This window comes from Hermetia illucens, chromosome 3 (genome assembly GCF_905115235.1).
Source record: "Hermetia illucens chromosome 3, iHerIll2.2.curated.20191125, whole genome shotgun sequence".
Lineage (NCBI taxonomy): Eukaryota > Metazoa > Arthropoda > Insecta > Diptera > Stratiomyidae > Hermetia > Hermetia illucens.
Window position 1 is genome coordinate 56,702,059 of NC_051851.1, and position 24,916 is coordinate 56,726,974.

Here is a 24,916-nt window from a genome sequence, read left to right on the forward strand (position 1 = left end):
TACATAAACATGTGAAAATAAGAGAGACATTTCACGGATTGGTACATTATTTAAAGTGTTCAGCAAACTCAGTTTCAAAAGCGGTACTATCCGAAGAACTTTGCCGGACGATGAACATCAAGCTAGTCCTTGATACCGAAACAAAGACTGGATGGTCATATGTGACATACACATAAGCGTAAGTAAAGTTTAAAATCAGCCAGTCAAAATTCAATGTATTCTAATGTGATGCAGTCATCTTTCCTTCAACATGCCAAGTATTTCTGTTTGTGCAGGAGTCGAAAACGGGGTAATCAGATTATTCACTACATATCTAAGATCGTCATGCCTACCTAACACTCATTGAAGCAACATAAATGGGCATCTGCGGAATGACTGGGCTATCCACGACCTAATACTCATTTTCCTCGCATTTGAAAAACTTCGAAAATGCAGCGAAGCATATCACGCGAGAAGTTGAAAAGCAGATCTTGTTTTACACTTTTATCAGCGGAAGTTAATAAGTATGATAGTAGTAGGTCTGACGAGAAGGCGTGGAAAGGGAGGACCCCCTTGGATTAGGAGTTTTCTCGGGGACCTGAATAAAAAGGTTCAACTTAAGAAAGCAAAAATAGGGAGGTGACGCATAATTTTCACCCTGGGTCTCGTTTTTCCGTATCTCTCTACAGGTAGGTATTAGGATCAATTTTCGTATTTAGGAAGCAATGGTAGAAAAAAAGCCAGACAACGGATGTGAAATTTGAAGTTTTGAAATGTTTCCTGGAACTTTGCACACACAAAAGGTTAGATAACGTTCGTTTTCCAATTCCAAATTGAGGGTTTACATAGATATGTATATGGGTCCATTTGTTTGAATCAAACATGCCCGACATCATCGCTCTTCATCATTAACCTCTTTGACGATAAAGACACCCATTATTATATTTGTTGCCATTCGCTATTATTCAGCTCACCAAAACAAACTCAAAATCACACCCAAACAAAATATTTTCCTCTCAGCATTTTTCTGCTCTAAATACTTCGAGTACAAAACATAAAAAGATTGATTTTGATGTGTCATCACCTATGGAGTAGGTCGAGCTATAAAAATGAACAATGTCACTGAAAAAAGTATGATAAACACATTTAAGGTGGAGTCGCTGCAGAAAAAAAGTGTTAAACCATACAAGCAGAATCTGCTAGCATCTTCCACCCTTTCAAGTTTTCATGATTGCCATGCCATCCATGACTAATGTATTTATACCAGCAACTGGATCAATGAACTGTATCATGTATACAAACGAAGCTGGAAAAAACCATGAGTTCAGTATGTGTGGATAATTTCGTTCTGTGGTAATATTCTGCGCTTTTAGATCATATTTATCCAGTTCTTAGAAGCTACCTCGAAGTAATATATTTATTGTTAATGCTAATTTTGCTTTGTTTAATAAGTATGACCACTTAAAAATTTGATCAGCTTTCATTTTAATAACTGAAATTAGTAATAACCATGTAATTGTGTGACCTTTAGGGACACTATATGCCTTGAAGGACACTGCCCTTTTAAAACAGTTTTGAACCATCTGGTTGTGAGAACTACACCACAACCCAACATTTTCACTGAAAGCGGTATTTTAGGCATTTAATAGCTAAGAAAAGATAATAAGCCATCCAATGTACAATACTGAATTGAAATAAACAAAATAAAGTCGAAGTGTTAATGAGAGAGAAACCTTGCTAAAGAACACTTTGGAATTATCCAAAATTTGACTTACGAAAGGCGGGTGTATCTAAAGAAAACCAGTACAGATTATAGGTATGTATGTACATATTAGATGAGTTTTCATTATTATAAACATTGCACCGTAAAAAAACTGCCCTTCTTGTCCTCCATATTTAGTTTGATTTTTACGGTGCAAGGCTTCGGAAACCCAGTACGAGCGGTTTTTGGGAGTGGGCAATCGAGCTCCCGGCCGTCGATATCCAACGACCGCAGGGCCTCAGTAGTGGGAAACTTGGCTACTCTGGCATCTAATGCTACCAGAGATCTGAGTGGAGCGGAAATGAGGTCTACACCGGATTCTTTTCGAAAAAGTTGAAAGCTTGGGAGGTCACCACTGAAGGCAATTTTACCCCAGTTCGGCAGTCGAGATTCGTCGAGGGAAAGGAACGTGGAGAGTCCCCGGACAGACGTAACTATCGATGCTATAAAATGCGATCGTAGAAGGCAGCAAACTGCAACAGCGTTTTTTTAAATGGGGGAACGCATAAGTAAACTCTGTGAGATGCCGAATATCCACCAAAATATCGGTGCTCTGATACTCTATTAAAAAACCCCAAAGCCTCATGTCACACGAGGGACGCAGGTGACGTCACCTCAGCGTAAGATAGGTGAGAACGCGGGCAAACGGATCCTTTGGTATCCAACAAGCGGTCAAGAAGAAGAAAGCCTCATCGCTAAAGAAAGCTGCGCCGGCGAAAGTTCCGGGTAGTTCTTCGATCGAGGGGAACAGCCTACAGCTCATAAACAAAGAATGGACAAAGGTGGGCGACAAAAAGCGGCACAAAAAAAAAGAGGACTCGTCCGGAAGTAATCATTATTTCCAAGAAAAGAGATAGGTCCTACACCGGCATACTTCGGAAAGTCAGAACCGATCTGGAACCTACAGACTTGGGTGACAGTGTGACCCATATCAGGCGTACGTAAAATGGGAATCTGGTGCTGGAATCAAACAAATCTAGCTAGAAGATAGTGTATAGCTTTCTCTGCCAAGTGGAGGAGGTGCTAGGTGAGTAAGCAGACGTGAATCGAGTGCAAAGGCCTAGACGAGGTCACATCACCAGAGGATATCTGTGCTGCGCTAAGGGAACAATTCAACCTTAGCGATCTAGAAACAGTGCCATCAAAAGAATGAAGAAGACATATGGAGGTACACACACCGCTATTGTTAGCTTGCCGCTGGAATCAGGGATTAAACTGATTACCGCGGGCAAGGTAAGAATAGGTTGCGTCCTGTCTGGACTTAGGGAACAGATATCTCTGAAGAAATGTTTCAGACGCCTCGATTCCGGCCACTTTGCAGCAAGCATGTACTAGCGAGTACGATAGTTCGAGAAGGTATAGGAAGTGTGGGGAAAAGGGCCACCTTATCAAAGACTGCACTGGAGATTCACGATGCATGCTGTGCAAAGGGAGAACGAGAGTAGATAACCGGCACGTTGCAGGTGGTGGCAGGTGCCCGGCATATAGGAGGGAGCTGAATCGTAAGGCTAAATGAGGTTGATACAAATCAACCTCAACCATTGGGAGGCAGTTCAAGACTTGCTTTCGCAAACCATTCGAGAGTCGAATGTTGACGTGGCGGTAATATGTGAACCGTACCGAAATTATGTTAGTGCTACGTGGGTGAAGGACTCATTGGGAAACGCGGCGATATGGGCATAGGGATGGCAAGCCATTCTAGAGACAATGGTATTCCCGAGAGCCGGCTTTGTACGGACGAAAGAAATCGGCGTCCATATCTACAGCTGCTATGCCCCTCCTAGTGCAACATTAGTGCAACATGAGAAGATACTAGACGGCTTGGTGTTGCACGCTAGAGATCACAGCCCCAAAATCATTGCCGGCGATTTCAACGAGTGAGCTTTACACTGGAGAAGTCGAGTGACGAACACCAAGAGTCAAATCTTGTTTGAAAGCTTCGCGGAGCTGGACATCGTTCTCGCCACTATTGGATGCGTGTCCACCTTCCGAGGCAGAGAGCTAGGCTCAATCGTCGATCTAATCTACCTCAGTACTTCGATGGCGAGAGGGATAGTCTGGCGGGTGAGTGACCACTATATCTACAGTGACCGTCAAGCCATCTTTCTTGACATCAGGCACGGAGGAGGCGACAGTCGAGTGAGCATTAAAAGCCGGAAAACCAGGATAGCTGGGTGGCCCACTGGATGTTTCGAGGAAGAGATATTCCTGGCGGCTTTAGAAGGAGGTTACGACCCGAAGGGAACGGCGCTGGAAAAAGTGAGCTAGTTATGTCAACGGATAACGGATACAATGCCGCGATGCAGGTCATCACAGTAGGAAACCAAACTAACTAGCATCGTGTCTGCGAGCGAGAAGGCGTTGGCCACAGACCAGAAGGAAGCCAAAAGAGGGAAGTTATAACGCCCGTCAGGTGGTTGTAAAGATGATTTGTTGATGTTCCATCTCCTGGACATTTGGTGACTGCGATTATTGTGGCATCCATTTCCCCCTTATAGGTCTTGCAAAGGTTGTGTTGTGGATGGCTTTAGTATTCACTCCCACCTGATTGTCAGAGGAGTTCTAGGTGGTGTTGTTATTCGAGCCCAAATCGCCATGCCAAGGAGATAGTGATCCGAGTCTATATTGGCGCCCCTATATGCTCTGACCTTCATCAAGGCTGATAGGAGGCGGCCTTCCATTACCATATGATCAATTTGGTTGAAAGTGATCCCGTCTAGAGTAGCTCGCATTTGTTTGTGGACCGTTTTCTGCGCAAGGAGGTAGTACCTCCAACCATTTCATGCAACACTTTTGTATGTAATATGGGAGCCAACGTGTCGCTTGGTTACGGGTTTAGCCCCTACTTGGCTGTTAAAATCCCCAAGTATGATTTTGATATCATATCTGGGGCAGGCTTTGAGGGTTCGTTCTACTGCTTCCGCAATTTTCTCTTCAAGGACTTAACGTTAATGAGGCTTATATTTATTAATTTGCATTGCAAGCGCAGAATGCAGGTTTCATGTTTTGATTGACTAAGAAGTTGACTATGTGTTTTCCTGGATGGCCGCTAGACTATATGGTACAGTGGTTCTTCTCCAGGAAATCTGTTCCTGTCCTGCGCATCACATGTAACGCGGTTAGATTAGCCATGGGCAGCATTCGATCTGCACTGTGCATGTTTCATGAGAAAATACGCAAATCGTTAGTCCGTTTTCATTGCTGGGTTGAAACATCCAGTCCGAGGCTAATTGCGTGGCTTCGTAACTTCGGTTTTCCGTGTAGGCGAAGGTAGTAGATTCGTGAAATCATTCGCAAACATTCAGTAATATTTATTGTAACTAATGGAACACAGAAATACAGAAAAATTAACTTTAGTGGATTGGGACATCCTACTCTGGGAGAGTCATCCGCATATAACATTATCATTGATGGCTTGCAATCGCGGGTTTTGATGTGTAGTTTTAAATTTGAAAAGTTTATGAAGGTGGTACACTTCTTAAAGTTTGACTGAGTTAACATTTGCAAAATGTTATCTAACCAAATGTAATAACGACATCCTTCTTTCGCGATTTTAATATTGTTTTTGTCATATTTTATGAATTATACATACAAAATATCGTTTAAAAATCCCCTATTCCTATTCGTATCATCTCGGAGCTCCTTTCAAAACCTGGGTGTGTTTCGTCGACATCATCACTTTATCTTAATTCACCCCTCCTTAATAGTTTTCAACCCGCTTGTTAGAAACATCTCTGGTTATTGCTCTGCAATGTGGTTTCACTTTTGCGAATGTGAATGCTTCGCTCTTGAATCCTTACAGCACATATTCATTTGGATACTCTTCTTCTAAAAGAATTCTGCTAGTCTCCGCACTCTCAACTTTTCTTACCAGCAACAAAGCCGAATCCTTGTTAGGTGTATCCTTTCCTAACCCTGAAATCGCCGCATGGGCTGTTCTGCGCCCTCGGATAATCTTCCACATTATATAATCGTTGGCGCAAAAATCCATATTGAATCAGGGCCTTGGAGTCTATTAGAGGACCGTAACAGTACACTGCAGTACACTGTAGGAGACAATGTGGTCAACATTGCGCTCACCCAAGATAATTGCCTGATTTGACTCAGGTACTCATTCACTGCTGAGTCGACTGGAATCCGACATCCAGTCATGATAACAAATCCCTCTGCCTCCAGTGAGATTTGAAGGGCGACCTTCCGCTACGACAACCCAGTGCTCTAACCACTAGAGCCATCCAGTCAATTCTCCGCACTGCGTCCCGTAATGCAGACATGGATGAATTCTGCTTACAGAGCTCGGCATCTACATTCGCTCCCAGACGACAAGATTACGCCAGTCCTATGACTCCCTTCAGGTTGGTTCCATCTATGATGTGTCTTTATCTTCCTAATTTAGAGCATAGATTAAGCTACCGCCGGGGGACACTGTTGTTGAACGTATCGTACCACGGGCTTTCAAAAATTTTGACACGGTTGACCTAAACTATAATAATAATAATTGTTGGCGCGACCATCCAACTGGATCTGGGCATTTTGTTAGCACTGATGAAGGGAACAACTGGTTCCTGAAAAATCGGTATTTGCAAAAATAAAACATCAACACCAGCGAATAATAAAAACAAGTTACTTCAAATGGAGTCACAATACACTGTAGGGCAGTGTGGTCAATATTACACTCGCTCGTGATTTTTACATTGATTTGAGGTACTCATTCATAGCCGACTGGTATGTTAGATACCCAGTCAGGATGTAAGGCCCTCCACCACCAGTCAAATGTGAACCGCGAACTTCCGCTGGAATAGCATAACGCACTAACTATACATCGCCCAAATCTTTCACTTCTGATGACAGACCAGGAAGAAGTTGCAAAATTCAACATTCATGAAATGAATTGATTAAGCATTCTTTACCAGAAACGCTCACAAACCTATATATCTAATCTGAGTTTTATATTTTTCTACAGATAATGACATCAATTAAACAATTAGATATGTACATAGGTATTCACATATGTCAGAGTATCATGTACACTTAATTTGATTTGCATTAGATATTCATGTAGAAGCTTTTTAGATACGATCTGTTGACTACAAATCAAACATTTATTGCATAAATTAGACAAGTTTCGTCATTTATTCAAATAAACGGATATAATAGATAATATCTTTTCTCGATGGTATTACTGCTGAATGCTTTCAGATAAAAGAAACAGCTTTCTATTGTGGCTTATAGTAGTAACTTTTATGAGTTCTAGTAAAAAGATTCCTTTATCTGATAACATTTAAATGTAGTATGGTAAAAAAGGATATTCTTTGGTTAATCCAAGGTTATCCTTCTAAAGAGCGAATGCAGGACATAGCTTGCCATTTTACTTAGAAAAATATAAGACCCTCAAGGTGTTGTAATATTTCCATTCCCAATTTATTGACAATAATAAAGAGGGCTGATATTTAAACTTTAGGTGAAATTATTATTAGTCTGAATCACGTGTTTCTTACAGTTGAGAAGCAAAACTTTTATACAAAGTACTAAGGCACGCCGATTGATTTGTTTAATGAAAAATGAGAGCCCAATACAGTTCAACTCTGCATGATTTGTTTTCAAACATACGACATTCCTTGTTCAATTAGAACCTTATCGAATAAACAAGTTAAAAAAGTTCATCAAGTTTTTCCCTTCGCGTCCAATTTAATAAATTATGTTTGTTTTTTTCATTCAGAATTGGAGCTGGAATGGAAGATTTATTAATTATTCTACAAAGTTCATCAAGTTCAAATCAATAATTACTTGCTAATATTTTTTGAATATTTTCATGGGGTTTCCAGTTTTGACGCTCTCAATATAGATTGGAAACTCCAAATTTAATTTAAAAGTGATTCATCTGAATTGATATGATTTAATTATAAGGAAACAAACTAACTTTATTGCAAACATCATTCATAGCGCGTAGTTCGATTATCTAGTTACGGCTTTTGGCCATTGTGTTCAATTTCGATCACAACTTTCTGCCATTGTTTAGGGATTGAGAAACGTACGCCTTCTCCAAATCGGTGTCGAATTCCTTTCGGAAATTGTGATAGTGATACTAATACCAAATTTCGGTGCGTAAAACAAGGAAGATTTCTATGACCAGTCGGTGCAAGAGGTTTTCTAAATAGTGACATAAAGATAGTTTAATAAATAGATATTCAGACTGTAATACTGTCTGTGGTGCTACACTCCGACATTCTGATCTATAAAAACAAATAATGTGTGCTGCAAGAAAACTAGTCTCAAATTGAAACGATTACACTTCGCATACATCGTTGCAACCACCCCATAAGATAGATCCAATCATACCAACTCAATAGGTGGCATTTCAGTGTAATTTCAAATGACTGAATAAAACACTTCCACCTCAGACAGTCTCAAGCTAAGGTGAGAAGTATTACTATGATCTGAATGGATATGTAACATCAAGATGTCCCAGAAGATAGTGTAACGGATTAATTTTTCGGTTACGATCTTTTCTCAACGAGCTTTTCTCAACGGTTTATGATTGGATTCAGGAATATACGAACGCTTCTCGGCGGTAATATTCGGTTAAGAGAGGTAACGAGGTATGACTTTGAGCACTCCTTTCTTTTGTATGGTACTGTATTTTGGTACCCTGGTAAACCCCCATGAAGGACGCCCGAATTCTGTAAAGGATTAATACCGACTGTTCTGGGAACCGGTACCAGACACTGACTGACTGTGGCCTTTCAGTTTAGAAAAGTAGATCTCAATACAGAGCTGTGCGCCAATGAAGACTTCCGATCCAGAAAAGAAGGACGCTTCCTATTGGTAATGCAAGTAGACCAGAAAAGGTTAGCATTACGATCGTAAAGGGTGATATGGATGGTACAGTGCCTCTGAACACGTCTTCCTCGCAAATGAATCATACCAGACCGTAAATGATAATGGTAGAAGATCTGTGGATTTCTGCAATCTCCGCCGCCTCGTCATTTTCGACACACTGGTTGTGCACAAACTTTTCCACTTGTGTTTCGACTGAACAACAACGTGCATCTATTAGCAAAATATGTCCAATTGGATCTGCGCCTTGGCGTCTTAGACCGTAACCGTGTACTACAGAATTACAGTACACTGTAGGAGGCATTGCGTTTGCTCGTTATTGTTACCCTGATTTGACTTAGGTGCTCATTCACAGCTGAGTTGACTGCTACCTGACATCAAGTCAAGATGCAAATCTCTCTAGCACCAGTGAGATTTGAACTGGGACCTTGCACTGCAACAGCTCAACGCTCTAACCACTGAACCACCCGGATTACGAGTATAAACAATCCAAATCTGTATTAAGCATTTAAGTGAAATAATGATAATTAAAATGCAAAATCGTATCTTTTTCTTGAACATTTCGACGACTACATGTCCCATTCCTAGCCTTCGAACTTCAGTACTGAGAAAGGTGACAAGTAGTCGGCATAATATGCATATTTGTAGGAGGAATAAAGTTTCAGTAAAACGAAAAGAAAAAAACTTTGAATTTTCGCTGGTACATCCGATCAGTTCGATCATATTGCGATCAGTAGTAGTTTTAGGAGTTGTTTTGTGGTTCGATATATATCGTGCTCGAGTGGGATTACCATCTGATGATTGCTTGCTTTCGTTGCTGTTTTGCATCTGTATCTGCTAGAAAAAGTTGGGAGCTACGAGCCCCTTAATTTAACACGGTCGGCTTTCATTATCCGGCCGTCATTTGGCAGGAGGAAACATATCCTTCTTACGGGACAACGGACATCTTAAATAGCAAGCCTATAGGATGTTGATGAGTATTGTGTCGTCTTCAGAGTTGTCGGTCACGTCCCTAAGAGCGCTATGACGCGTGAAAACGGATCGACAAGCGTAAGGCACTGAAGACTCTTATTACCGTTACGAGAAAGAATTTATATCTGAAGAAGTCCAGGTAGCGAGTACCGTGTCAAAAGAGGTTGATTATTGAGAGATCGACGGAAGAAGTGGACGATCAGATTTCGAAAAAGAGAACCAAGATTGAAAAAAAAAATGGAGAGAAATTTGCTTGGTTCCTGCCGCTGGAAAGATACAAGGAGATAAGGAGCATCTCGAAAGCTCAATTAACAGCGAGCAAGCTAGTTTAGCCAAGGATCTTTCTATATCATTTTATTATTTATTTTGGGGCAGTGTTCGAGGTCTAAGTTCCAGTGTTTCGAGCGATTAAATGATTGGAAATAATTAGACGGTTTTTTCGTTGGTATTTTTATTTTATTCGCTTATTTATATATTTCGGGAAGTACTTGTCTCTTTCATCAGTGCTGTACGTCAGTGTAGCGTGAATCAAGTAAAAAATATTAAGGAACAAGTAAAAACCATCTAATTATTTGAAATAGTGTTCGAAGTTTAGATCTCCGCTTCAGTCACTCTTCACCAATTTCGAGAAGACGTTCGACAGCGTGAAGAGAAAGTGTGTATGAAAGTCTAATGCCATCTACTTGCTTTTCCCGTGGAAGAAGGAAGTAGAGTCGAGCTGAAGATAAATACCAATAAATCCAAAGTAATCACACTTTCCGTATTTGCATTGAAGACGTCGGTCAATTGATCTATTTTGGTTTCAGACTGCGCTATCGTACTTGATGTAACTCAACGCGTTAATAGTGCTTTTTTTCTTCGCTGTTTCATCCAAATTTAACACAACGTCAGGTTGAAAATATTCCGTGCTAACTTGTTTCTAGGCTCTTATGTGGTACCAGCACATGGAAAATTCCCACCACTATTGCTCGAAAGCTCTAAGCATTTGTCAACACTTGACTGCGGTGAGTCATTTCGCCACCCTGATCTGATACAATCTGCAATGAAGATCTAGGTCTGCATACGAGCAAGATATTGGTGGTAGTGTTAAATAGATGACAGAAGTAGCAGTGGATAGGTGACACATAACTTCATTGCTGGCTATAGTGTGCAATGGAATCAATTATCTTAGTGTGTTTGTTACCCTAGAGTTACCTGGGGCAAGAAAGTGAAGCAAGAGTACAAGCGCCTCAAGAAGACTTGGAAGGAGCTGAAGCATATTTCAGTAAACTGACAACGATGAGGTCTGATAGTGGCTGACGTACTATGACCCAGTCAAAGGTTAGTTGTAATGATATTAAGATGAGTCGCACTGTGTCGTAAAAAACTGTTATGATCCTTTGATTAATCATGACCTATTAAATATATCATAGTATGTGGATAAATCCCATAACTGACAGGAACTTGATTTCCACATGATTCGACATAGCATGTGGTATTAAGTATTCTGTCAGTTTCTATTCCATAAGTGCCCAACACTAGCTGTACATGGGTTCCGGGCTGGATCATCCTCACCCATACGAATTAAGTGACCCGCCCACCGTAACCTACTGAGCCGAATTTTATTCACAACTGGACGGTCATGGTATCGCTCATAGATTTCGTCGTTATGTAGGCTACGGAATCGTCCATCCTCATGTAAGGGGTCAACATTTTTGGAAGGATTCTTCTCTCGAATGCGGCCAATTCTACTCGCTAAGAACCCAAGTCTCCGAGGAATACATGAGGACTAGCAAGATCATTGTCTTGTACAGTAATAGCTTTGAGGCCATGAACAGTTTTTGTAAGCTGAAATAGGCTCCGTTAGCTGTAGTTGTAGCTGTTATCGGTTGTGATTTTCGACCCTAGATAGGAGAAATTATCAACGGTCTCAAAGTTGTAATCTCCTATCTTTATTCTTCCCGTTTGACCAGTACGGTTTGATGTTGTTGGTTGGTTGGTTTTCGGTGCTGACGTTGCCACCATACATTTTGTCTTGCCTTCATTGATGTGCAGCCCTAGATCTCGCGCCAATCGCCACCTGCAGGATCTGGATGAAGGCAGTTTGTACGTCTCGGGTCGTTGTTCCCATGATATCGTCAGCATAGACCAGTAGTTGGGTGGACTTAAAGAGGACCGTACCTCTTGCATTTACCTCAGCATCACGGATCAGTTTCTCGAAGGCCAGGTTAAAAAGGGCGTGTGATAGGACATCCGCTTGTCTTAGACCGTTGTTGATGTTGAATGGTCTTAAGGGTGATCGTACTGCTTTTATCTGGCCTCGTACATTGGTCAGGGTCAGCCTAGTCAATCTTATCAATTTCGTCTGGATACCAAATTCTCTCATGGCCGTGTACAGTTTTACCCTGGCTATGCTATCGTAGGCGGCTTTAAAGTCGATGAATAGATGGTGCAACTGGTGTCCATATTCCAACAGTTTTTCCATCGCTTGCCGCACAGAGAAAATCTGATCTGTTGCTGATTTGCCTGGAGAGAAGCCTCTTTGGTATGGGCCAATGGTGTTCTAGGCGTATGGGGCTATCCGGCCTAGCAAGATATCGGAGAATATCCTGTAGATGGTACTCAGCAACGTGATACCGCTACATCTCTACATCTTATAATAGTAATAATAATAAAGCAGAAACTTTCTGTCGTATGCATGGGGCGCAGTGCAACGACGGTATGGTAAAAGCCACTCCAGACGTGTTCAAAGCGAGAGGAACCAGCGGATTTTTTACAGATCTCTTAACGAATCCCAACAGAGCGTCCAGACAATTCAAAATGTGACTGTAGTTCCTATAATATTGTCAGCTACAGGTATTGTACCGAAATCCCTCGCGGCTTCCTTTGATGTCCTGGGAGTCTCACACAGTCTGCTTCAAACCATGCCGAAGTATCCCATTCTGCATACGTGCTCGATGTTCCGGGAATTCTTGACGGATTCTCCCATTAAGCTACCACCGGCACCACAACTAGAGCCCCTTTGTGTTTTAAGTAGGTAGGGTCGTCTGAGCCTAAATGGCACTTAGTACTGATATTAAGTAAAATCCGGCGTCCGCCGAGACCGTGATGATTCGGAAAACAATAATAATGTTATTAAGGGAAGTCGAAATGGATTCTAGAAGAGCTGCTGTCACCCTTTCTGGTTATCGTATACCTGTTATCTATTGAATATCATTCAACCTACACCGACAGGAACTTTATTACATTCCCTATTTTCAAGTGTTTCAGCCTGTCATCTTGTATCAACGATTCTTCCAAGCGCTGCTTTGCAGAACATGACATCGTCCGTGAATATCCCTTCCTTCCGCAGGTGATAATTTAGCCTGAAATGACCGGCGAGTAATTTTACTGTGATCCGAAGGCTTCTCTTCGTGAAGTTTCGCAGTTTTGAATCCCTCGCGCTTGGGTTCATAACTCGCCCTGAGCACTTTGGGCTCTTACACCCTATATTGAATATATCAACCCCAGAAATATTAACAAATTAAAACTTTTATATTGCTTTACATGCGATATGTAAGGTAGAGTTATTCCTAATAACAAGCTGATAAAATGGCTTCACTAATGTAAATTATAATAGTATTTCCACCACTCTTAAAGTCTTTTTGAAGGTATGGTGAAGCTATAATAATTTTTTCTGAAAACAGCACCCTAGGCCATAGTTTCTGGTATTTAGTCCAAGTATTAGCCACGTAGTATGTGCTACGCTTCGGTAATCTTCTAACCATCACATCGTCTAGACTAATGAAAATCAATACAATCTCAAGTGTTGCTGGTGAGTGCATTCCGTACGTGTAATCGAATTATCTGCAAGGACACTGGATGGGATCAAATGCAGGATTGCACGCTATAACACTAGGATATGTGCATAAAACCTTGGTATGAATACATACTATATTATATTGAGCTCAGAGTAGATGCAAGCAAGTCCGTACCTTTAATTATGTTGACCGAATTTGCTTCGCTTACTTACTTTCCCAAAATCCCATATGCTGGCAAAAATTTGTTTAGTCCAATGAATTAATTTGCCTTGGCTCATTATTTTACCGTCACCAGCAGCTGATGTCCGCAAAATTTCCATACCTTATTCATATAGCAAATCTACAGAGAAAGATGGAAGTTTTGGTATAGAGGTCAGCATTTGAATTCTATTGAAGTATCTCAAAATATTGGTAGACTTTGACTTTAATTATGTGCGATTGTTGATTTTTTATGTAGCACTTATGAAAACCTACATGTGCGTCACTCCTTGCATTCAGAGATTGATTTTCTTGGACAATTATATACATGCCTCATAATTTTGTTCAATTTAACCAAAATTTAACTCAACCACCTCTTGTTGGTAAAATGGAAGTCCTTCGCATGTAAAATTTTCCATTTTGATTGCATTGCATCCCCGAATTTATTCCATCCCAATTTCAAAGTCATGTACTATTAAAAGACAAAAGTTTTAATAACAATGCACCGGAAAACTTTGCAGTAAGTGGAAGAACTTTGTCTTTGTGTAAGAATTTCCTAGAGAGAAACTCAAAGGAAAGCCGAGGTTTTCCCGAAAATGGTACAAACACTATGATGAAAAACTGTAAGCTCAGCAGTTCTGCAGCAGCTGCTGAAACTACCTCTGTCACCAGACAACACTAATCAAGAGCACAGGAAAAAGACATACAATATATCTCGACGAATCTGGTGGAAGGAACCGGGTCATTTTTGTAATCAGGTCGAAATGCACGGGAGTATTTTAAAATGAGAAGAGGCTCTTCTCTTGTCGCTCTATTGAGAATTTTCTAGAAAATAATTTATTCTTGTCGGTGCTGCTTCCACTTTTGCATAGCGTCGTATTCTTACAAACTTTGCGATATCGCTATCGTGTTCCACACAAATAGGGATGACAGACTCCTTTGTTTATATGTATGAACTCTGCTGCGGCCGGGATGATGGTGGCGGCAGCAGTCATCTTTATCAAAGCCTTCATGTTTGTGTTCTTCACCTGAAATTATTATTCATCGTCGGCAAAGTTTTCCCAAGGTGCTGAACATAGCATTAAAACCGTCATTAAGATTTAATTAATGCGGTGATTGCATATTTGAAATTTTCTTCGCTTGGCAAACAGTTTAGATCACGAAAACGCATGGATCAAACTTGATTGTAAATTGAATTTACCTTAATGAAAATTTCAGAGTTGTCTTTCAAGTATATCTTATATCAATACATATATTATGCTCTTCTAGAAATAGAGACTGGAGAATTCATTTCAAACATGCTAAAATTTAGATTCACTAGTTTTTGCCATATAGACGCGAAATATGCAATCCCTTTTATCATTACATTGAAGGCTTCAGGGATTCGTAGAATGCCTACCTCCTTTAATTGAAGAAATAATTATGATTATATACTTATATATACATTTTTACTAGCCCGAATCGTGAGTTGGTGTGTCAAGGGTCACGAAAAATGATATGGTCAATCGGATTTCTGCGAATAGAGGAAGTTAATCTGACAAATATGTAGCCACAGGCTTCAGCTTCCCTTTTTTCCCCCTCCCGTAGAGTTGATCCCTGTAAAACAACAACAACTTTAAACCAAATTGACAATCGAACAACCAAATTGCTAATCGAAGACCGTCACGTTTCAGCCTTGATGAATCTCAGCACATATAGGGGGAGCCAATAAAGACTCGGATCACTATCTCGATGGCATGGTACTCCGAGGTCAAGTAAAAATACCACCAAGAATCCCCTTTGATAATAAGCTGAGAGTGAACATTGAAGCCATCCATAACAGTACCCTTCATAACGTCTGCAAGGGGGAAATGGTCGCCGCAATAACCGCAGCTAACAAAGGTTCTGGAAATGAAGATCAAAAAATTAGGTCGCGGTTCAAATCTCATTAGTTCCAGTGGGATTTGTATCGTGACTTGCCGTCGAATACCAGTCGAATTAGCTGTGAATAAGTACTTAAGGTAATAAGCGCGGGCGAGGGTCATTCTGACCCCATTACTTGCTACAGGATGCTGTAATCCGTAGTACACCGTTTCGGTCTTGAATGAAGTGCTTTAACATGTTTCAAGACCCTGATCTCATGGGATTATTGCGTCAATTATTATTTTTATATGGAGTAGTACATGGAAAGTGACCGATTACTCAAAACTTTGAAGCTTCCATCAAATGATGTCTGCTTGGTGCAATCGTGGCATTCTGCTCCGAGTCAATAACGAATGCAGAACTTGGTGGACGAATGGGGACTTGTTGATCAGAAAGTGGTGGTGGCAGTGGAAGGGTCACAAACTGAGATAGTGCGACAAATCCATTGCGAGTTACACCATGCAATAGTAACCATTGCCCCAGGGTAACTAATAGGCGGGCTGCGTCAGAACTAGGTTGCATAAAACAGTGGAGGAGGAGTACAAGCTTCTCGGAAAATCATACGATGAGTGGAAACATATTGCCAGGAGAAAAGTTATTTATGAATGGCTTGGAGATAAATATGATCAAAGGAACCTGCTAAGCAAAAATTACATAGTTTTGATATTGAAGACTAATAGACGTTTTGGCATGATAGTTAAGAAGCTAGGGTGGGTTTACATACAACTTACTGAAGGGCGTCAAATATTATGGGTAGTTAGTATTCCCTGGATATTTTTCGAGAACACATGAACGCCTAGCTGATATAATTGATCCCATTAACATTAGAATGGACTTAATACGCCGTTGAAGTTCTGAATATAAAAATAATGCCCATTACCGAGGAACTAGGATCAGATATCCCTGAATATTTAAGTGAGCTGAGCTGCTTTCTCAACAGAATAATTCTTTATCATTTATATGAGAATTTCAAAGGGTATACTGTTATGGTGATGGTTCAATATTTATTCAATTTAAACCAACACTCTTAACCCGTCTCTGATAATTATGAGAGTAGAAGGGAACAAATATAAGTAGTTAAAATTGCGCTGAAGAGGGGCACAACTAAGGGGAGATAAGAGCAAGGTTTTCCAAACGAAGCATTCTATGCGTATTCTATGGTGGTCTGTAGAAGTACATTCTAATCAATCCGGCGGAAAATAAGAGCAGAGGATAACGCTACTTTTTGGGTTAAAAGAGCAAAATTTCGGTTGAGTATGCAAGTTAGCATTGACAACCAACAGCTTATACTGAGGTAGGTTTCATTAATTTTGCATATTTCAGAGGAGCAGGATTTACAGGAAGAGCGAACTTGATATTCCTCCATATTTTGGCAATTTCTACTCTTCTCTGTTGATGTTAAAATTACTCCTGATTGTCCTTCAAGCTCCGCAGAGAAATCTCAGACCCAGTCAACGTGCCTTCTTGCGAATTAGGTTCGCCTGTGGATAAGTGGATGGATAGATAACTTGCATTAGATGGGCTTTCGTGATTCCATGCTGCAGTCCGTTGGCTTATTTAATATCCTACCAAAGTTCGTTTAAGCCAAATGTGCTATTCGATTCGATAAGGCTTAAGAGATGTTCTACTAAACAACCCTTGTATCTTTTTTACTAACAAAAGTCTTCACCCATATCAATGTTCAAAAATTCCGGTGGATAGGTCGAGTACAACACTAGTGAAATATTTTTCGAGTTTACCAATTGAATGAAGTGACCATTCCGCCGAGGATAATAGAAGTGAAGATTTCAGGGACAAATTTCGGGCGGCAGTGTCATAAAAGGAAAAGCTACCGCTCACCTTAGAACGAGGTGGCGCATAACACTAGAGAAAAGGTGGAAGCTTTTCGGAAAATTATGAAGGGAATTGATGCATGCTACCAGTACCACGAACCGACAGCAAAAGCGTGTAAGCATGGTTGACGCGCATAGGGGCTTATCGTAACCAACTAAACTGACTTTACTGTCGTAGTTAAATATCTCAACATGCGATATGAAATGTAAACTTTTTAGAAGTTAATTAAAAGATATTACCTTTTAATTCCGAATGATTATTTTTGAGGGTCTTCAATGTATTCAGCTATAATCAGTCACATCGAGTCTTCCTTAATCGTTGCTTATGCCTATTATGGTCCCAATCCTTGGGTGTCCCTCTTCAGGTTGTTTCTTATTTCTACCCTCTATCATTCATATTCGAACCATTTGTTTTCGTTTACCCATGTTTATCATATGCCCATATACCCAAAATAATGATAATAGATATAGATATTTCCAAATTTTATTACACCATCCCAAAACTCATCAAATTTTCTCTTTTTTAGGTTCTAAGTGCTAAGCTTTTAGTGCTCAACTTATCATCTTGAGAAGAGGGTGAGTATTTTTAAATTATTTTAGGCTAATACTCCCTTTAAGTAAAAGATTTAAATTTTACTCATTGTATTATATTCTCTGCTCGTCGAAGGAGGTGAAGGCTGGGCTAATAATCTCCATACTTCAAAATACTTGCGTGCCAATGAAAGATTGGATAGTCCCCAAAATTTACACTTAAACTTTATAGAAAATTTCTTTGAAAACCCTTTGTTAGTTTATGTGACGGTTTGGTGCCTGTAATAGTCATGGTGAAAGGTTGCTTGACTAATGTAACTGTCATCATCTCACCATTAGCCGTGGACAAAGGGTCTGCTGCTGTAATTCCATATTTTATTTATTTTTGTCTGGACCACTAGAATTTTTTCAGATTTCTCGCTTGAATAGTTTCTAAAAACGGGTCGTTGCGACCAATGTCAAAACTAATATTTAGCTCGAAAAGTACTGATTGAGACCTTTCATTTTTACATCCCCCTTTTGCATGTATACGGACCCGCCTTAAAATCAACGTAGAACGATGTTACTCACTGCAAGCGAGGAAACTTCCATCTTTTTACTAGATTTCATAACAATAGAACTAACCGTTTCTGAGAAAATGAGTGTGACGCACAGGCAGAAAATCGATTTTAATAAGGTTTAATTTCACACTAAGTTTATGTTCGTTATGTTTGATTTTGAGCATTTTTTACGTCGTAAACTGTAGAAATGCTTGGTTTTTATGGCAGGAAAGTTTCCCAGCAGTCCAATTATTATTTAAGATCACGTTCACTTATAGCCTTACAGTGTAATTTAATTGAACAAATTACACGAAAACACCTAAACTACGGCGAGACTTCGAATTCGCCTTTAATTGATGGATCCAAGTCGATATTGCAATTCGTTATCTGAAACTTCAAAGGCAGCCCCGAAAGTCTGCGGTTGCCTCACCGTAGGCCAGTGATAGTGGAAGAGTGAATTCAGCCTGAATAGAAATTATCCTGGAGCTCTTCTAGCTGATGATGACAACGTAATGTAATGATGAGGTAAGGTTGGTTTTCATTGAATACTATCGTGCACTTGAACGTCATTTGTTTATAATTGAATCAGAAAGCTTATTGCTATCCTGATGTCATTAAATTGCACATATCGATTGTGCTGATACTTTAAGCGTTGATAACCGAATAATATAAACTTATTAAAATTAAAAATTATGCAAAGTGGGGTAGTAGGTATCACCAGTAAGATTAGTTTTAGGGTTTGTGCAATTGGCCTAAAATATTTGACAACTCTCTTATTTTTAATGGAAGACGTCACAAGGTAGAAGACCTCAACGCTTGAATGTTTCATAAATACCGAAAAAATATAATGACGTACAGGAAAAGTAGAGAAATTGGATTCATAATAACTAGTTGTGGTTTTTGCATTTTCGTCAGTAATAGCATACACTAGTAACAGATAGCTTTTGTGCAGGTGCTCAAGTATGTTCACTGACTGCTACCCATCAGCTTAGCTTTGATGAAGCGCTTCGGATGTTTCACAAGGGAGGATCCAAATTTATTTACTTCCCTTTGATGTATGATCATGTATACGAGGGTAATTACAATCTTTATGCTATGTGTCAATATATTTTTTGCGCTGGGCTATGCCACTAGATGGTTGTCGTAAAAACTCTTGTATTAATTACGAATTAAAACTTTAACTGCACCTGCTTTGGCGAATAACCGGCAGAATATGAGCTCCTAAATTGTCTAGCCGCTGTTGCTGCTGAGACGCGAATACCTAGCAAATACAAACTGATGCTGCTGCGAAAGAGCATATGGTTTCCTTGTATATCGATGGGCAGATTGTAGCGGGGGAGATAGGTGTGTTGACTTAAACCAACCTACAGCCAGATAGCAAGGTACTCAAATTCAACCAGGTGAGTTCCAAATTGGTATAAGAATACCTTAATTGAGCACGCTTGGCCTGTATAATAAGTTCTGGATATCCTGGACTCCGAGCCGTATTAGGTTATAAGGTGATGAAGCAGCCGATCAGTTAGCAAATTGGAGAGCAGAAACGCCCTTCTATTTCTGAAACCATGATTAATTAATGACGTCATCGGAACGTATAGAAAATCCTATTTTTGAAAAGCAGACTCTGAAGAAAGAAATAGTTTCCACGCTAATTAAATCAAATAAATTCAGTTGGAGTTACTTCATTATATTAAATCCTAACTGATCCCTCTTGGTAACAGGTTATGCGACAGATCCATCAAGAAAACGCATTCAATATCTTTAAAAACAATGATGGTGTGGAATGAAATCTCTCGGAGAAATTCTTGGTATTCACCTCAGCCGATGCGGCAGGATGGGTCAGAGTCCTGTAAAAAATGAGCAAATATGCCGGACACATGAACGGCATCCGGACGTAAGTAAATTAGCTTAACACAAAAAAATATGTCTTTTCTTCACTGCGAAAAAAGAAGAACTCTTGAGAGCTCTTGGGAAGAGGTGCATTCATATTTGCGTTCTACAAAGTAATGAATGGTGAAGCGCCAGAAGCTGCCACATAGACCGCAAACGCTGTAAAATGGTTATAAACTTCTCTATTTTGGTAGTTCATGCTCATAATATGGTGTCGGCATTGCCATCTCTGAGAGTCTCCGTGATGCCGTTAAAGAAATCGACCAACTTGATGACCAGCTGATGAAGCTCGCTATTATATCCGCTTCTATCTTATATTTCTCGACTACCGCTTTTGAGAAGGTTGGACGTTAGCCTCTCGGTCTCTTTACTCCGAGTTCTAATCCTGGTCACTTTGGATATTTGTGTTTGTACCGCTGCTGTTGGCTTATCACATGCGCAGCATTAAGTGTGGTATACCTGTAGCACAATCTCACTGAAACTTGAAACTGTGTGGATGCCCTATGCTACACAAGGAACGATCAGGAGAAATACATACAATTCTCATTGATAAAATACTAGCCAATTGGCATGTCTCTAAGAGTGCCAACCAAGAAGGAAAGAAAGTGATCGTTGTTACCCGAGCGGTCCATAACAAAGTTTTTTACGATTAACGGAACAGTCGGGACGGCGAGGGAGATCTCTACCGATTTGTCAACAGCCGACACCAACGCACATAGCAAATCGCTTCTGCTGCGTTTATGACAAAAACAGTATTTCGACAAGCGGCGACTAATGTTTCGAGCAGATTTCAACGGAAAAATTTACTGATCCCCCACTTTTGTTAGCACTGACGACGGTGCCATTACAGCTGAGGAAGTAATCGAGGGGCTGAGCTCGGGAAATGCAAGAAGACCTGATAGAATAACATGCGAGCTCTAGAAAGCGAAGAGCTGGTGTCCAATTCTGTGTCTCGATGAGTTCTTGAATCAGGTTATTGAGGAGAGTAAAAAATGTTGGCAAGAAAGCGGGACGGTCCAATATGGAAAGGTGAAGGCAGTATGGCAGAATATTCAAATTGCCATCCGAGTGAGTTGCTGTCTCATACTAAGAAGATTTTGATAACCGTATTCGTGACACCATTCAATTCAATCCAAGCCGGATTTGTCAAGAAGTGCGGAACTATTGCCAAGTCGTCCGGCCTGTTGCGCCCTATGGTTCTGAGTTTTGGCCGACCATAAGAGAGGATGAGCAGCGGTAATGGGGACGAAGATGTTGCGTTTGACCATTGGCGTAACCCGTCATGATCACATGTGGAATCACGATCAATATGACGTTGCACCGACCGATCGATGGTACGGATATGTAATTCGCGCTGATGAGAACTCGCTTGCCAAGATTGGTCTGAACATCAAAGTCAATGGGAAACAATCAAAAGGCCGACTGGAACAACGACGGCTTTATACCTTAGATGGTATCTGAGGCCTATGAACGCACAAGTAAAATGGGGGGGGGGAATAACACCGGTTCGATCGCACCCGTGGAGTCGTGAAACTCGGAACCCAACAGCCGCGATAATTAAGGAACAGTCACGATAGATCATATCTCCAATCGATGGGGGCGAGCCTTTGAGTTTTCTACCCTTCTTTCATCAGAATATAAAAATGGAGGATGATCATCCTTATGAAGTGCAATTTTCATTTGGCGGTGGTGGTATTAACAAAGTCCACAAAAACCAGTTGCACACAACTAAGCAAAACTAACTAAGAACTAAGCTGCTTTTCCTGTTGCTGACAATGCCGAACGAGAAAATTGTTATGCATACTTAGATAGCCGGAGAACCAGAACTAGAAATTACTTTTAAACCACTTGAGTTTTCGGTGTTTTCTTTCTATTTTTAGAATAAATCCCTAAATTTTTGCAAAAGAAATGATCATAGGATAATCGACTACAACACGCTTGGTTCTGATCGCAACAAAGTTCCCAACGCGCTGTAATGGGGCACGGCAATGATAGTTGCTTCTCCTAACGTTCAAAACTACTCATCAGCGGTACTTTACGCGTATCGGCCTCCATACACACCCACAACAATAATCCCCGCAGCATTAGCGGTTCGTAACAATGCTTACATGTGCTTACATAAAGTTTCGCATTGGTCCGAAGTAGACGCCAAAAATGCATTTCTTAATACACAGCATGATCAGCCATGCAGTTGAAGATAAAGCACATGAAATTATGTCCCTGCTGCGAATCCAGGAATACTCACTATAAATATATTTGAAATAAGGGTACGTGCCTAGATCATAATCGAATATGTACATATATCGGTAGCAAAGTTAATACAGTCAGATACTTTTGAGCCTTTCATTGTTGTGCAAGCTAAAATATTTAACAGAAACTTCAGTTCTAAAGGAAATGCAAGTGAATTTCGTTTTCATTTTCGCAAGAAAAAAAACTTCATAAAACAGGCCGTAAACCTCTAAAGTAAAAGATACTTTTTCTTATCGTGTCAGAAGACACGTACCCGATTTTATCTGCCTTTTTAAGATAATCCCGTGGGAAGATTCCTTTTCCTATTGAATTCCAAACTTCGATTAACATTTTGAAGTTTTCTCAAGTAACCGCGGAAATTGATTTATCTTTCTCCTCTGCTGACTGCGTGCTTTCGAATCAATCGATTAAATTTCAAACGCCCGAGCTTTGTTGTTCTGTGGCCACTAGTACCGGCAGGAATACCACAATGGTTTGAGTAAGTAGCCAGGAAATGTTAGACGCAAACAAAGTTTCCAGCAAGTATTGTAATTGAATTGCTTCGCAACTGCAACAGTGCAAGCATTCTCCATATCAATTATTCCGTAAGGAATTACTCGCAAATGTCTCTAAATTGAATCTCGATATGTCAGAATGTACATACATGGCTATATGTTGCAGAGAATGTTTCTGCTATGTTGCATTGTTGTCGGATAGGTATTTGTCTTACGCATTGTTGTTAATTAAACGGTAGACATCAATATGCACTTTGAAATATATCATAGAACAGAAATCGTCTTACCATTTTTATCTGCTCGGAGAGCGACAGGCCATGGATTCATCAAAATGTACAGAAGTAGGAAAGGGCATATTGCCTGGGAGCCTTTTATCAAACTCTAGGCAGGCTAATGGCAAATTAAGATGTCTTCTATAGACTGACACCTATCTAAAATGTAAACTGATCGCTAAAGAAGCAAGTAATCAATCAAAACGTCACGACCATTATTTCTCATTTATTTTCCGTTTTTCATCTCCTCCTTGCATATACTTTACGGATTCGTCACGCTTGAATTTATCCAACTTTCTCCGTATAATTAGTCTCACTCAAAATTCAGTTGAGATATGCCCAATCAAAAGTTCAACTGGGTTGAAAAAAAGACCAAACTCGGAGAGTTAATCAGCGATGAACTCAGTGGCCTCCATGTAATTCGATACCAGCCCTGATGCTTTTTAATGGTCGACACGTTTTTTGTTTCATTTCCCTACAGTTTTTTATCGAAAGCTTTGCTGGGGTGGATTTTGGGCCGAACAAGGTCGTCAGTTTAACAACAAAAAATCGATTGTCTACCTCACGGAATGGGATACGCTTTGAGTGTCATTTTTTGTATCCTTGCCACGTCTCCGAGCTGAGCAGACAGATAAATTTCCTAGATTTCGTAGTTGGGCAGACAAGCTGCAAAATTGAGGGGAGACGTAGCGTTGGTAAATCGAAAATGTACAATTTCACTTTTAGTTGCGAATGTCTGAGTCGGCAGATTTTTTTCGGTTTTATTTTAAGCTTTTTCCGAATAACAGTTTTGAAAACATATCTTAAAGTCAACGACATAGTCGTGGGAACTGGCAATGGTATGCTCTTTTTAATAGGTAGGCGAAACGATTGGCATTTGAAGGTCGAATAACTAAAAGATGATAGCAGAATTGAAAATATATTTAATGCGTAATATATGGCGGTGACAAATTCGTTTTAAAAATAGTAAGAGGCAACATAAAATGAAAAATTGGCTTTCATACTTTCTCGACGTTAATCGTGTGATTGGTGGAATAGTTGAGTGATTTATGCTTATGTATTCGATTTTTGGGAGGTAGTGAGGGTAAGTGCAAATAAGAAATCCTTTCTGGAATTTGTACAAAAGAACACATTTTCGAATATGCAAAGATTTGATATCCTCTTTAGAACGAAATATTTTCAGGCATGCTAGCAGCCGAGAATATTCTCTGTATTCTGTATATTGCGCCATCACGTGAAATTAATCGTTGTGTCATTATAATATGATGTTATAACGGGGGAAATTTTCCTTTTATAAATAGCGTTTCTCCTTTATACAACTTCGTTGATAACAGGGAGATTGATGAGGTTCGCAAAATAAACTTTACCATGATAATACTGAAATACTGGCCAGCGCCAATAACTATTTTAAAGGGGGTGCGCCACGACTATTCAATGGGATTTGAGAGAGAGGATCTTCTGTATCTCATTTCATACTCTCGTTTACTGCTGCTAACCTTTTGACATAAATATAACACCACTTTTAGAAGCCATGGCGTTCAAAGAAGTGGTGACCGCCGTAATTCTTTAACGGGACTAGAAAAAAGGGACCTTTCTCTTTGTTCTATATATCGTGCCCATCCTGTCTCTCTCATGGCATAGGCTGACAATTCAAACTTGACCATGATGACACAAAAAAACCC

The 24,916-nt window shown here is 40.1% G+C and overlaps 2 protein-coding genes across 2 annotated transcripts in view; one reads left to right on the plus strand and one right to left on the minus strand.

Annotated features, from left to right (window-relative positions):
- LOC119651000 overlaps positions 1-24,916 on the minus strand; it is a 614,818-nt gene that overhangs the window by 188,384 nt on the left and 401,518 nt on the right. The gene's annotated exons all lie outside the window — the stretch shown is intronic.
- LOC119650999 (actin cytoskeleton-regulatory complex protein PAN1-like) overlaps positions 1-24,916 on the plus strand; it is a 375,349-nt gene that overhangs the window by 90,404 nt on the left and 260,029 nt on the right. Inside the window, exon 3 of the mRNA XM_038054284.1 lies at positions 17,789-17,837. The gene's annotated coding sequence lies outside the window, so the exon portion shown is untranslated. The remainder of the gene's footprint in view (positions 1-17,788; positions 17,838-24,916) is intronic.